This window comes from Coturnix japonica, chromosome 2, assembly GCF_054131305.1.
Source record: "Coturnix japonica strain WE chromosome 2, WE-NBRP24, whole genome shotgun sequence".
Lineage (NCBI taxonomy): Eukaryota > Metazoa > Chordata > Aves > Galliformes > Phasianidae > Coturnix > Coturnix japonica.
In genome coordinates this window covers 72,822,246-72,836,755 of record NC_140664.1, presented here as the reverse complement: position 1 = coordinate 72,836,755, position 14,510 = coordinate 72,822,246, and the positions used below count along the sequence as shown (strand labels likewise).

At 38.6% G+C, this 14,510-nt stretch overlaps 1 long non-coding RNA gene across 5 annotated transcripts in view; it reads left to right on the top strand.

Moving 5' to 3' along the window:
- LOC107309642 (uncharacterized) overlaps positions 1 to 14,510 on the top strand; it is a 53,164-nt gene that overhangs the window by 2,216 nt on the left and 36,438 nt on the right. For 4 of the 5 annotated variants that reach the window (XR_014942760.1, XR_014942759.1, XR_014942758.1 and 1 more), the window contains exons 2-4: positions 1,567 to 1,668; positions 1,772 to 1,910; positions 8,506 to 8,716. This is a non-coding gene — a long non-coding RNA (uncharacterized LOC107309642). The remainder of the gene's footprint in view (positions 1 to 1,566; positions 1,669 to 1,771; positions 1,911 to 8,505; positions 8,717 to 14,510) is intronic. The other variant, XR_004306112.2, reaches the window with a different exon arrangement.

Below are 14,510 nucleotides of genomic sequence, written 5' to 3'. Positions count from 1 at the left end.
GTTGTCAAACTGGTACAGAACCTCCTTGCATTCTTTCAGTCCATGTGGTGCAGATCTAATTCCGCCTAGTGACAAGGTGGGAATTTTTTAGTAGTTCACTAAACATTTTCTAAGCTGTCCTCACTTTGCTAGTACAAGTCAGAACTCAGTCTTGCATAGCCCTGCTTTAGGCTCACTTATGTCAGCATATTGCCATTTCATTACAGCTGTTATTCCATCATGTGTTTTGGAAAGAGAGCTATAGCTCTAACCCTTTTGCCCTTATATTGGACATCTATCTAAATGTTCTTTGAATACTTTTCTTTGGTAAACTCTATTGCTGGGTCTTACATATCAAATGTGACCATGCTGGTATCTTTGACTGAATGTGTCTCCCAGAGTAACTGATGTACCAAAAAGCTTCTTACTAATAGTGTACGTCTCCCAAGCTCTTGCATGTGGAGATAAACTAGTCATCTGTCAGTTCATTATTGCATTATCTAATAGTGAAGAAACTCTTCTTCAGTGTTCTTCTGTTTCTATCACTTTATATATAGCAATAGTGATTATTTTGTTCTATGCTAAGTAAATTAGTTGGTGGCCAAAAGGAAGAAAAAAGATCTAGAAATAGTCTTGGTGAGTTTTTTGGGTATTTTCTTCTATAGTTCATTTTTTCTTTCCAATTCTAGAAGTTCGAGAGTTCTGTTTTATATACTAGATACTTGAGAATGAGACACTTCAGTATCAAGACAGGGCCTTGCATTCGTCTTTACAAAGGACTGTCCATCTGAGTAATTTCTTTGTTGAGAGGGTCCAGGCCAACTGATGTCCTGACTGGCCTTCTTCATGAAGGTCAGACCTGTGAACAGTGAGATCAGTCAAAACTGGTTTTGATTAGACTGAGAGTGAAACCTGTCGATTCCCATCAGCAGCAGAGCTGCTATACAGGACCTCATCTCCTTAACTATCCTTTAGTGAACTTCAACTCCATCAGTAATTATGATGCAAAAAGAAAGTGCCTGAAATTCCTGTGATAACATAAAAATAAATAAATAAAAAATCCACAGCCATACTTTATCTTATCTGTTTAAACAGTCGCATAATCACAGTGATTTTATGTCCAGAATTGAGATACTCATTTTCATATTTAAGTTTTAACTTCAAGCCTGACTTTACTTCCCAGGAGATTGGCATTTTGAACAATTCTGTCCATATCGTGCTTTGAATTTGATAAATGTTATTTTCCAGATTGAGTGATTGCTTTGGAAAATATATTTCAGACAAATATGCTTATTTGAGCTTGCAATGTTGCAGAATATTGGGGAAATTCAATACTATTTTGGAATAGATTTATGAATGCTAGGTGACCTAATGTGGAAGGAGTTTTTTTTATCTTGTGTTCTTTTATTATGTTTTAAATAATGGAATCTGTCTTTTTTGATGTTTTCTGGCACTATTATCATAAAAATAGCAGCACTTGCATTGCTTTCCATGTTTGACATTTCTCATCTTGATTAAGAAGCGCTCTATGATATAACACAAACTTGTCTGCTGTGTTTGTTAATACTGCTTTTTATTTATTTTTAGTGAAAATGTATTGTTTTGTAATGGAATGGAGGAAAAAAAGGACTTCAGTCTTTGGAGAACACTGGCAGTTTAATGTGAACTCCCTTTTTTTGCAGCAGAAAGGTAATTTTATTTTATCAGCACACGAGTGTGGATATTAAGAAGCTTAATACCAATATCAAAATTTGGAGATGTTTTTTGAAGGGTTTTGCTTTTTTTTCCTAAGCAGGCTAAATGCATCTTTTCAGTTTTTGGAACTCATATGCTTACTAAGTCATCCAACTAATCACTTGAGGTGGGAAAAGTCTGTAGCAACTTTAAACGTCAAGATATTCTGTGGAAAATTCCATCTGAAAAACAAAACGGTGAGTCCCTGTTACAGACTTTCTATGCTAATAACAGTAATGTTCTGACCTTTACCATAGGTCTGAGGGGTGGTGAGTTTTCTGCTAAGCTTGCAGTGCAGTAGTTAAGCGTCTGCCTTTGCTGAGAGGCCTCTAAGCATGTACCGCTTAGTGTGTGGGTCATATGTCTGAAGGATACAAAGTTTATTTAAAGTATGAGATTTATTACTCCAGTAATTGAACGAAAAGGGTAAGGCAAACATTTATTAAATGCCAGAAATTGCCTGATGGGCTATTGTTCCTGCTGTCAAAACACTAACTTAGAAGTGCTGGAAGATTCATTGCATACATTCAAACACTTCTAGTTTTGAACTTGAACATGTAGAGCTTGAAGAAATAATGCCGTCATTCAAAAATAAAACTAAAAGGTCAATCTGAATTCTGAAAGTATAAGAGGAACTAATGCTGGTAGCAGTCTTCCTTCTGTGACCAAGAAGTGCAGTGTAACCCCACCAAAAACCCTGTGCTGATCAGCACTGTGATCTGGGTGAGGACGTGTGGTTACAGTTGACTGGGAAATTGTTGCCTCTGACTCTGGATGTCAGTGTGAGGGACCTGATCTAGTAAAGGTGTATGTTTGGTGGCCGTGCTAGGCAGGGGGGTTGGAACTACATGATCCTTGAGGTCCCTTCCAACCTGGGTCATTCTGTGATGGAGGTGATCTCTGTTGGTGAAGTTTCAGTTATCTGGACTATGAGCCTTATCAGATGGCTGATGTGCGTGCACAAGGCTTGAACGTGCCTTTGCTGTTTGGTGAAGTGGCTATTAAATTTTTTTAATGTATATGTTTGCAAGGTGCAGCGTAGTGCAATGCTTCTTCAGACTTCACTTCCGCTGATCTTCCTCAGAGAGTTTGACATCATTCTCTCTTGGCTCAAAAAGGTTCATCCCAGTGATTTCACCCTATACTTGAATCAGTGATTCAAGTCTGCATGTCCAGTAGCCCCATGCCCACAAGAGCAGTTTATAACGCAGCATCTGTGTTGAACTGCTAGTGACTGTGTAGCACAATCAGCCCAAATACTACTTCAGAATAATCAGGTTATGTCAATTGATTTCTTCTGCTTCTCTTCTAGAATTGTCAGGGAGTTTTTTCTTTCCAAGCTCAGTTTCACAAACATTCAATTTAATATTTGTATAATTGAATTGCTTGGCTTGGGCTTTTACATGGAAATAAAGACTGAGTGCTCCTGTGTCTCATGATGTAAGAGCATGCAGTGTTTAGGGGGATGAGGTTGAGGGGTCATAGCATTTGCAGCTGGACCTTAGTAAAAAAAGAGCTGTGCAGAAAGTGAACTTGGTGTTAGTTTTTTCTTCTGCCTACAGCAATGAACAGTCTGTGAGATCTCCCAACTGCTTACAGAGTAAGCTTTTGTATAAATAGCATGTGGAGTTGTAGTGTGTTCCAAGGCTGACCTAGGTGTGAACAGCTTTAGGAGCAGTTTGCTGTGTTGTTTTTTTTTTTTTTTCCTTCCATATCACTAATAGGTGCTATTTTACTACCTTGTCATTTAGAGGTTGTTGATGTGGTTATTGCAGCAGCACTCTGCTGAAAGGCTGTAATTTACATACACTTATCTCTGCTCTTTTCTGCTTCCCCTGGCCTCCTGTAATTTGCTTGTTACAATGAGTATGATATTAAGTAAAAACATGGAATGTATTTCTTTCATTATTGTAGTCAGCTGAGGTATTTTGATACAAAATAAGTCCTCTAGGCATGCATTGCCTCATATGCACACTTACCAAGGCAACGCAAGCTGAAGTGAAAGCATAATTCCTACTGTGTGCTGGCCTTGCAATTCAGAACTTTATTGGTTTGCTATTAATACGTTTTTAAGAGTTTCTAAATCTCAGCTGTCAGCTAGATCATATTCATGCTGTATGTTTGTATCTATGTTAAAGCCATGTCACCTTTTCAGCAGTGATTACTTTCTTCCAAATAACTCTTAATTTTTGCTAAGGGTTTCTGTCTGATCTCCCATTTTTTAATTAAGAGGGTTTTAATGGTTTGATTTATATTCTGTTGTTAAACGACAGCTGCTTTTGCATGTCTTGGCACCACTCCCCCATTGGAACTCACCTCAAAATATCCATAATGATTTGCCTTTAATTACCTGGGACGGTTGGTGTTAAAATTATGGTGCTATGAATGGACAGCGTCATATTCCGTTTCTCTGGGAGTTGCTTTTGTCTGCATCTTGTTGGCCGTATTCTTTATGTGGCCTATGGAATAGTAAACTTTTCTTTTATGCAATTTGTGATAGATATTAAGCAGGCTGAATATCTATTTTTAAATCTACGGGACATACAAACTAAAAGAAAAAAATCCTATCATAGTAGGGTCAGGCAAAATTGTTATCTATGGCACTGAGCACTTTTTGTCTAGTACCCTAACCCCTACTGTCCTGACCAGCTGTGGCATGTCTGATTGCTTTCAGCTGTACAAAAGAAATATAGTGGGTGATTTATGTCAGGCAAGATGATGTCAGCATGTAGAATGTAGTTCTTGGTTTTAAGGAGACTGGAGAATCATACAGGTGAACAACATGAGAAACATTCTCTTTGCCTTTCCCCAAGTAGCAGGGAACTATCTCCAAGGAGCTGCAGGGATGTGTGAGATTTTTCATGTGTGCCTACAGTATTTTGCTGCTCTTTTTTATTTGTGATGAGGAAATTGTGTTGCAGATAGAGTGGATAAAGGAGAAAAAATATATTAATATAGTAACATCCTTTAGGTTGAGACTGTGGTTGCTTTAGCAAGCCAAGGAGAACAGCTTAGGGTAACAATATTCCCTAGCTAGAAGAGGACTATCTCAGCTTTAGTTAGAGAACATGGAATGTTTTAAATTTGCTGTTGGTAAGCTGCATATTCTAAGATCTCTGATATGTTTTTCTAAGCCAAAAGACATTAAAAACAAACAACCGAACAAAACAAATGATACATTGATGCTTCATCCTTTGCAAATGACTGTGTTGCAAATAATACATTCTAAGGTAGCACTATGTTGTAAAAGATGACTTGGATTGAATGGGCTTAGGGTAGAGCAGTTTTCTTCCTCTTAAGTTTTCAACATTTCCCTGGGGTAGCAGTGTCATGAGGGGAGGGCTGAAGGAGTAGGAAAGGAGAATATGAAGTCCTGTTGATGTTATGTGACATGTGTGAATTAGGAGTAGGGTGAATATTCCCTATCCCAGTACTGAATGAATAGTGATGTTAGCCCTTCAGGAGAATTGCAGTTACTTTTAAGCACGCTCTGATTTATTTTACTAGAAATATTTTTGGGTAGCTGTTCCACGCCACTTATTTTTGTAAGTAAGCACTCCATGCTTTGCTGAAGCAGCTATAAAAGGAAGGCATAAATTAGTAAACACTTCTCACTCATGATTCTTTGTTGCTGTACATTTCGTGGATGCATTGATCCAGTGTCAAAAGAAAGGTCCCGTTTACTTTTAAATTATTCCTCTGGTGATAGCACGCTCAATCCACATAAAGGCAGAACAAATGTCAGATATTTGAAGAAAGAGGCTGACAAAATAAGATGTGTAGGGCTTGGTTTCCTTGGATATTTTATAATATGAAATAAAAGCAAAATTCTGCAGTAAGAGGGCCCATGTACACATCTAGGTAGAAATAGCTTACTGAGACTGTGTGGAAGAATTATGTTACAATAAGCCTCTAAGACTGGGGTGTTAAACATCATCACGTGGAAGATACAACTCTTGGGTACCATGATGCTGACACAAAAGACTAAAGATTCCAATTACTTCCATAAAATGTTTCCTTACTTTCATAACTGGACAAACACTGACGACAAAGTCCTAAAACTCTTCACTCATTCTTTTCACCACAATCATGATATGTCTAAAAAGCCCAGTAAAAAAGGAGAAGCAGTCGTTCAACATGTTACCCTACTTACTTCCTTATGTTTGTGCCTGCAGTACGGTGGCACATTGTGCACACTCATGTGCATTAGCGGTAGTGTGCTATGCTGCTATCTGGAGTGCAGTCTTCAGTACGTTCATTAGAGTATGGTTTTTTTCCTGGGTAAATGGGTGTCTACTGAGAGGAAGTTTCAGTGGAAAAAGTTGCTGAGTGATGTGGGAGTGTGGAAAGAAGTAAATGAATGGCTGGTGATTTAGGGGGAGAGAAAGAGATGTACAGGTTGGTTCTGAGAGTGAGAAACAAGGCATTTCAAGCCAAATGCCTGGCGGGTGAGGAGGTGGCAAACAATTAGAATGAATACAAATGTCTTCTGCTTTCTTTGGAAAACATTTTAAAACATGTGTTAGGAAAAGAATTAAGGATCTGTAATAACAGAAACGGCAAGTCTGATAATTAGCCAATTTAGCCCAAACAATAGATCCAACACTCATAAATAAGATCACTGTCTTGTCTCTGAGCTGTCACTGAGTAAATCAAGTCTTCTGTAAAACATGTTTTGAATGAAGACTAGTTAGCTCCTGTATAGCGGCTTCTTATTTTCTTATAAAAGATACAACACTAAAACCAAGCAGCAAGATGTTCATCTTGTCTGAATTTCACAGTTTTCGTTTCAGCTTACACTGAAACTTTTTGCAGAGATGATGATTCTGGGGAGAGGGTGAAGTCTCCAGTTGGTACAAATGATCAGGGACCTGTTACTCAGCTTTATTTTGCAGGTGGTTTTGCAAAAGCAGTAGGTAATCCCTGGGCAATTTAGATACCTAGTCAAATTGTATAAATAGAGAAAATCCTGAGCTGTGTGTTGGGATTCTGTGGGAGGAAAGTGCTGCATCTGCTGGTGGTTGAAAACTTACTTCCCTTTTAGTTCTCAAGCTTCGTAGCATGCCTATGGCAACATCCTCAGTCCACCTTCCTGGAGGTTAATCACAGGTCAGAGGGTGCATCTTCATTTTCCTTAAATTAGCTTTCTCTTTCTCTAGGGTTTCCAGCTCCCTCAGTGCAAATGATGAGGAATGAAGGGTGATGCACAAGGCTTTTCGTGCTGTACCAGCCCTGCTTGGCCATTTCGCTTCTCTTAAACTTAGTGTTTTACATCAAGCTTTTCCAGAGTCAGTTCCTGGGATAGATTCTGCATTTCACATTTGAACAACAACCTAACTGGCATGCAGCCAGGAATGGTAGTGCCTGGGGAGGGTAGGAAGAAAAGAATCTTAAAGGAAATAATTGTATAGGAGGTTTCTGAGGGTGATGAAATTGAAAATAAGAATCAAGTCTGTAATAAAACTGTGATGAATACGTACGTTCAACTACAAGTGGTGCCTGAATAGAATATTATTATTTTTGTTGTTTTATTTTTCAAATGTGCTGTTCTTGTTTTGTTGTTCTTGTTTTTTTTAAACCAAATATATTAACCTCTGCTAGCTGATCTGAATTGGAAAATTAAATCTGAGCAGCTCTGAACACTTGCGGAAATTCAAACCATAAATCCAAACCCAGAATCCTTCTCCGATGTGTGTGAAAGAGTTCATAGAATCATAGAATCCTTAGAGTTGGAAGGAACCTCTGAAGGCCATCTTGTCCAACTGCCCTGCAATGATCAGGGACAAGCACAGCTAGATCAAGTTGCTCAGGGTCTGACCCAGCCTAATCTTGAAACACTCCAGGAATGGGACATCAATCACAACACTAGGTAAGCTGTTCCAGTCCCTCAGCACCATCATTGCAGGAGATATTCTGCACATATCTAACCTAAATCTACCTTCTTTGAAATTCTGAAACCATTTCCCCTTGTTCCATCACCACAGACCCTGCTGCTTTGCATTTCTTTAAACTCGCAGGTGGGTTGCAGGTGTAATGGAGAAAGTTTTGTGTGTGGATTACTGGTGAAACAGTGGGCTGATCATTTTATACTTTTGAAAGCAAGGTAAAATTAATCTCAATTTCTGTGTGCTTCTTTGGGAAATAGATATGCTGACAAATTACATTTGGAAAGGCTCAAGGCAAGGCTGGATCCAAGCCCTGGGCAACCTGATTGAGCTGTGTGTGTCTCTGTTCATTGCAGGGTAGTTGGACTAGGTGGCCTTTAAAGGTCCCTTCCAACTCTAAGGATTCGATGATTCTGTGATTCTAAATAGCCTTTCAGCACTTTCTTTTATCAGGTTGACATTTGAGGTACTCTTAATTAGAACCTGCTGGAGTGCTTGTGGATCTTGTTCAGTCCTTGCCAATTTATGGTGACTGTTAACACATAAATCTTTTATTTAGTTTTTAAAGTACGGTGATCTAAACAGTGCCCTATGAAGTCTGTGAGAGATCTATCATACAGATGGAGCTGGAAATAAACCCTGACCTAAGCATCAGTACAAAATACCTACAAATGACACAGCCACAGAAATACAATAAGCAACAGTGCCAGAAGTGAAAACTCACATAGGACACCCACCTGTGCTTGCTCTTTGGTAGTTCTGTGGTCCTGTGGTCTTGAACCCTTGCACAGTAGATGGGTGTTTTGTATTTTGGAGGGGTGTTTTTTGGATGTTTTTTGTTTGTTTGTTTGTTTGTTTTGCTGTGGATATGTTTTGTATGCACAGTGACTAACTTGCTGCAATTCAGCTCATTGGCAGGAAGGCCTTCATCTCGCTGTCGAAATGGTGCTCTCATACTCTGCTATGGAGAAGTGTTCTTTGATGACACTGAAGAATTTTTAACAAAGCAACACCATAGAGGTCTGCATTATTTGTACTGTTGCTGGCAGGAATATCTGAGTGCTTCACATCTAAAATAAACCTGAGATTTGCTGCTTCCAGCACCAACTGAAAGCAAGGTGAGGTAGTATGCTTGCTCTGATTTGCTAAAGTGCAATGTAATTTCCTTATGAGTGTTGGTATGCTCTTGATCATCCTTTTCACAGGTCCTGGAAGGACACTGTGAGCTGTACTACTGTTAAGTCTCCTACTGCAGCTCTTATTTAATATACACATACTAGAATTGTCTGTTACCCTAACATGGGAGTTCTGTTTGGTCTCCTATTCCATTCACCTCTTTTTCCCTCAGCCTATGGTACTTGGTTTGTAGGCTAGTATCAGTGACCAACAATGAATAACAAATGCATAACAAAGTAATTTCATGATGTTTATTAGCACAGATGGGTCCCTGAACAGTGGCAAAGAATAAAAGAATGAGTACCTTGAAGTGTACCCAATTTACAAGCAGCTGAGAAGGGACTACTTAATTACAAAGGCTAAATGAAAAGGGTGAGAAGTCTAACTTGGAGAGATGGGTTTAATCTTCCTAGCTTGTGGTTAGTGCTACATCTAGACAAGTACTTATTTCTAATGTAAGATGGAACTGTTTGTTTACCAACTCAAAATTGTGGCATTTCCTTTATTTTCATAAATAATATCTCGGATGTGTATGGGTGCTTTCTGTGTACTTTTAAAAGAAACCAAACAAACTGCTTAACAAGTCTTACAGCCACTTTCTCCTGTTACTTTAAGGTTAGTCCCTCTCAAAACCCCCTGTCTGTTTGGCTTTATTTTCAGAAAAAAAGGCTAGAAGTGAGTGAACTAAATCTTTCCTTTTCCTTGAAAGCACAGATGTCTAAGGGAGCCCTGCTTTGCAAGGACTTCTGCAACCTTTGTTTTTTGACTCCTCAGGAATGTGACACATTGTTATCACAGTTGCCTAAGAGGCTTTAGCTGTGGGTTTATCATATACTGCAGGCTCATGAACTATTTCCCCAGGGACCACGCTGCATTCTTGATTTACATGGTGTCTCCTCGCTAGCCAGCACCATTCAATTCCTGTCCTCTTGGCATCCTGTCTTAGAAACTGACCTTCTATTCTATGTTGGCTGCCCTGAGCTGCTATTGAAAGAATGCCTGCTGTTCAGGAAGGCGCACAGTGGTGTCTGGCAAGGGAAAACAGTGCTGGAGATTCAGTGATGCAAACACATACATACTAAAAGCCATCTCAGGAAAAACAACCATGTTTATGTTCCTGTCTTTGAATTGATAAACTGTACATATTTGGAATTTTTCTATATTAATACAGGTGCAGAAGAATGCAGAGGCACGTTAAAAAAGAAAAACCCAATGCATAAAGCCCCAGCTTCCAAAACACTTACTTATTTCCAACATGCATTTAGGGAAATGCTAGCGTGGAGTTATGGTCTCTTGGTTATTTTTGTGTGTGTTGTGTCTTTTCACTTCAGTTTTTTAAGGAATTCAGTTTTGAGATGAAGAAAATAAATATTCCCTTTTTGGGAATACACCGCCAAATTGTCAAAGTTTCTTGTAGTTCTTGAATAGTAATAACTGCAGATCTTGATGAAGACATCTTTGGGCTTTGCAGGATCCTTGCAGAATGTTTTTAATTTGATGGACACTATCTTAACTGAGGACACAGGTAAAAGCTATGTTATATATTTGGAAACGTGCTTGCCATCTCCTCAACATATGGGAGTGACCCTCTGAAGGATATTCTCATGATAGGAAAAGCAATCATATTCTTAAGCATCTCAGAAATAAGTGTGCCAATTATAACTTTGCACCCACAAGAGCTTTTAGACTGGACACAAAGAAAATGTTTTTCTCTTATGTTCATTAAGATGTCATTCCAAACTGCCCACGCACTCCTGCTTTAGAAAATGGAACAGTAAGCAAAATTACATTTCCTGATTTATTTTGTACCAGTTTCTTGCAAATCTCACAGTTCCCAATTTATCAAGGTAGTGAGGTGTATATTCAGCTGTACGTGTGCAGTTTTCAGTGAGCTTATGGTGAAGTTCATGCTTAGTCACACTGGCAAGGAATTTATCTTGTGCAGTCTAATCAGTTTGCTATATTTAAGAAACACAATCTAGCTGAGTCTAAGGGCATTGCATATATGGAAACCCTATTTGTAGGGAGCATGTGTATATGTATAGTGTCTTTTGGAATATCTGTCTATGAGCTTATGCACATGGAGTCTCTTATAGCATATAGACCTGTGATCACTTGAAACATGTCTAAATATGTATTTAATGAGCATAAGTTAGGCGATGTGTTAGAGAATAAAGCAAAGGAACAGTTTGTTCCATCTATTGCTCTCTTACATGTAAATCCACTCCCCAGGCTGTATATCTGGAAACAGAGGTGCTCCTGAGTAGGTTAGCTACACTAAAACAGTGTAGAGTTTGGCAGATCCCTGACCTTATTGAGAGGAACCACAGTGAGGTGTTCGTTCCTTTATTTATTTCAAATATATGTTCATTTTTTCCAACATGTTTAAAGGCCTTGCCAAAGAGCAGTGTCCTAGTAAACTCTGGCTTGCTACCGAAGTGTTCTTTACTCATTTCAGTTTCAGATATGGCACTCATCATTAAGACTAATCTCAAAACAATAGAAGAGTAATAATAATAACAAATTCCTATCTTCCTGAGAGATTAGGTAGAAGTTCATGCCCTGATCCTTTCTTTCAAATATAACCTTTTCCAATCATAGTTTTTAATGCAATTTGAATGTTAGCGGAGACCAAACAAATGGTTATACTACATAGAGCACTGAGCAGGAAGGTTTTCCCTCATCATTTTAATGCTTGAAAGATTCATAATTGCATATTCTCTTCTCTTCAGATATTTGTCTTCGGTGCTGACAAAGCTGATACCAAGAGTCAGAAGCTAACGTCCTCAAGCATGTACTTTTCCAGTTTTCTGTCAGTGAGTTTTAGGGCTGAGTGACATTTTGATGGAGATGGTGCTGAAGAGCCTGGTATAATGGTTGGCAGCCCTGCCCGTGGCAAGGGGTTGAAACTAGGTGATCTTTGAGACCCTTTTCAACCCAAGCCTGATTCTATGATTTTAGGGGTAGGGAAGACCTAGGGAAGAAAGCTATGAAAGCTTTCCCAAGCTTCAGTGTTAGAGAGTGTTCTGCTGTTGCTCTGTGCCAAGCTGGAGCTGGGAGCGTTCTCAACCTACAACTTTCTTCTTCATAACATCCCCTGATTTTTATGTTGGACACTAAAAAGGGGTGATGTATGTGCATGATCACATAGATTTGGTGAAGAGAATACCCGAAACATATTGCTATCTTTCCTAAATGAACTCCTGCTTATGTAGTAATGATGCAATTAAAAATAGATACATTAAATAGCATTGTCGTAATTGCAGTGTATCTGAAACTTGTGAGGTTAATCAGTAATGGGGATAAAAATGCTAGCTGACATCCATCACCTGAATGACACAGGGAGACAGCTGAAGGTAATGAAAAGCAATAAATAAACACACATAAAAGAAAAACCAAGAAATTCCTCAACTGGACCGCTAGTGTTTCTTTGCAGTGTCTTTACATTCCTGACTAGTTAGATGATGTTTCTTTGCAGCAATTACGTATTCATCCACCCCCCACAGGGGCCCGTGTCCTCTTGTAAGTGTTAACGTGCATTCTTCTCTGACAGTTTTTGGGTCATGATAATTAGAGATAGTAAAGACCCTTTGGATCACCATGTCTTTCCCTCAGCCAGTACACTTCTGTGATTTGTTTTTGGTTTTTAATAGGAGATTAAAATTTTCGAAGCTTTGATAGATCAATTTTAAAGTGACTCAAGATGATGCAACTATTCATTTCTAGGGAGACTGTTTTGCACCATGTAGACCTGAAGGAATAGTCTTTTTAATGGTGTTTTCTTATTTTTCCTTCCTGCAGTTACTTTTTTCATCTGATAGGCACTAAGAATTTCCTATAACTATTGAATTTTGAGCTTGTTCTGTCATGGGCAACTGCCTACTTAATTATGTCATGCATTACCTCTATCCCACCTGGACCTGCAGGTGGACCTGCACTCCACCTCCTCTTCCTTGTCCTCATCTCCATCCCCCATTCTCATCCCACAGCTGGAGTCCTCTCAGATGGTTGGTGGCAACAGTCCACAGTCTTTGTTTTCTGTCCTTATAAAATCAATCTTAGTTCCCTTTACAACAAGTTTACCAATCGAGTTGACTGAGGGAATCCAGTATATGTAATGTTCTACAATTTTAGCAAAAGTTTGATACTGTTCTCGTATTATCCTTAAAATCCTTTTAGACAAAATGTCCAGCGTACAGTCAGAAAAATGTGTGGTACAGCGTGTGAACAATGTGGATCCCTTCCAAGTCAGGAGATTCTATGTTTCTTCAGCTGATCTGCTGCTATGCTTTGTGAGCTGCTATGGAAGGTCTGACTTCATTTTCCATTGTGCTTTGGGTGTGCCTCTTGTCCTCAAACTGAGATGAATCCTTCTCTTCCATTCCCATGTCATCTTTCTCCCTGCTGTATAGCCTTGTATTTATTGAATGCCTTGTGTGAGGGCGGACACAATCAGAGTCCAGATTCATTAAGTAAGCGTTACTTGTGCAATAATGTGCTACTGTTAATATTCACAGAGAAGCAAAATAAGTCTGAACGTCCGATATTCTGTTCTTCCTCCAGAGCTCTGTATTGTACTAGCCTAATGCTAAACTATTTCTTGTGCATGTCATACTCAATTATGAGCATTGTCTGAGTAGAGCAATGAAATAGCTAACGACAAGTCTCTGGCACAAAACTAATCTACGCCACTCATTTTTCATTCTGATGTGAATTTGATACATTGGCAGACCAATTGTATTAGAAATTATGCTTCATGAGTAGCGCTCATTTCTTTCATTAATTACGCTATTTATAACAATATGCAAACTGTTCTGTGCTCTAAAGAAACAAAAAGGTTTCTTAGGACGTGCGGAATAGGCAATGTCTCAGTCACAGTGAGTTAAACAAAATATAGGTGTTACAACTGTGAATCAATTCTAAATGGACCTTTTGTCTCTGTTAGCTGCCTAGTTTAGATAACTACTTCACTAGTTCAAAAGTTAGAGAATTAGAAAGGTAATAATGAAGATTTTATTACTATCATAAAGAATAAATAATTTTTTTCATTTCTGAAATGTCAAATTTCAGGTGAAAATCACAGTACTGCTTGGGAGGATATCGCTTCTTGTCCCGCCTAAGGAGTAAAAATCTTCACACTGATTGAATATTCACTAACAAATGTGGATGAAATGAAAGCTAACTAGTACCATGCTTAAAAACAAATAAATCATTACTGAAGAAAACAAAAAGGAGAGGAATATCAATTACCATTCTGTTTCTTAGTTATAGTGGTTTCTGTTTTGAGAAATCCCGAGCAGATTGTTCCCTTCTATTTTGAGAAGGATCAAAATTGCTGGTCTGCTGTATCACACCTGACCTATGCTCTCTTATCAGGGAATTGCTCATGTCTTTTTTTTTCCTTCATGGTCTGGGGGATTCAAAGATTAGTTATATCTAAGGACTTGGCTTCATCTGTTGTGAGATGCTGACTGATCTGTAGAAGTCTGGTTTTGTTGCCACATTTGGAACAACTAAAATCCAACAAAAGGGTAAGTATTTTTGTTTAATTAAACTGAATGTGGTACTCTGTGATGAAAACTTCCTGATTTCATTGAAAGATGATAACCATGATCCAACTATGAAATACTTTGCTAACAAGGAGCCTGTTATCTGTTCCTGGTCCATGAATAAACTTTCAGTTAAACAGACTGAGAAAGGGAACCCTACTGGATTTGGGAGTACTTACCATTCTTT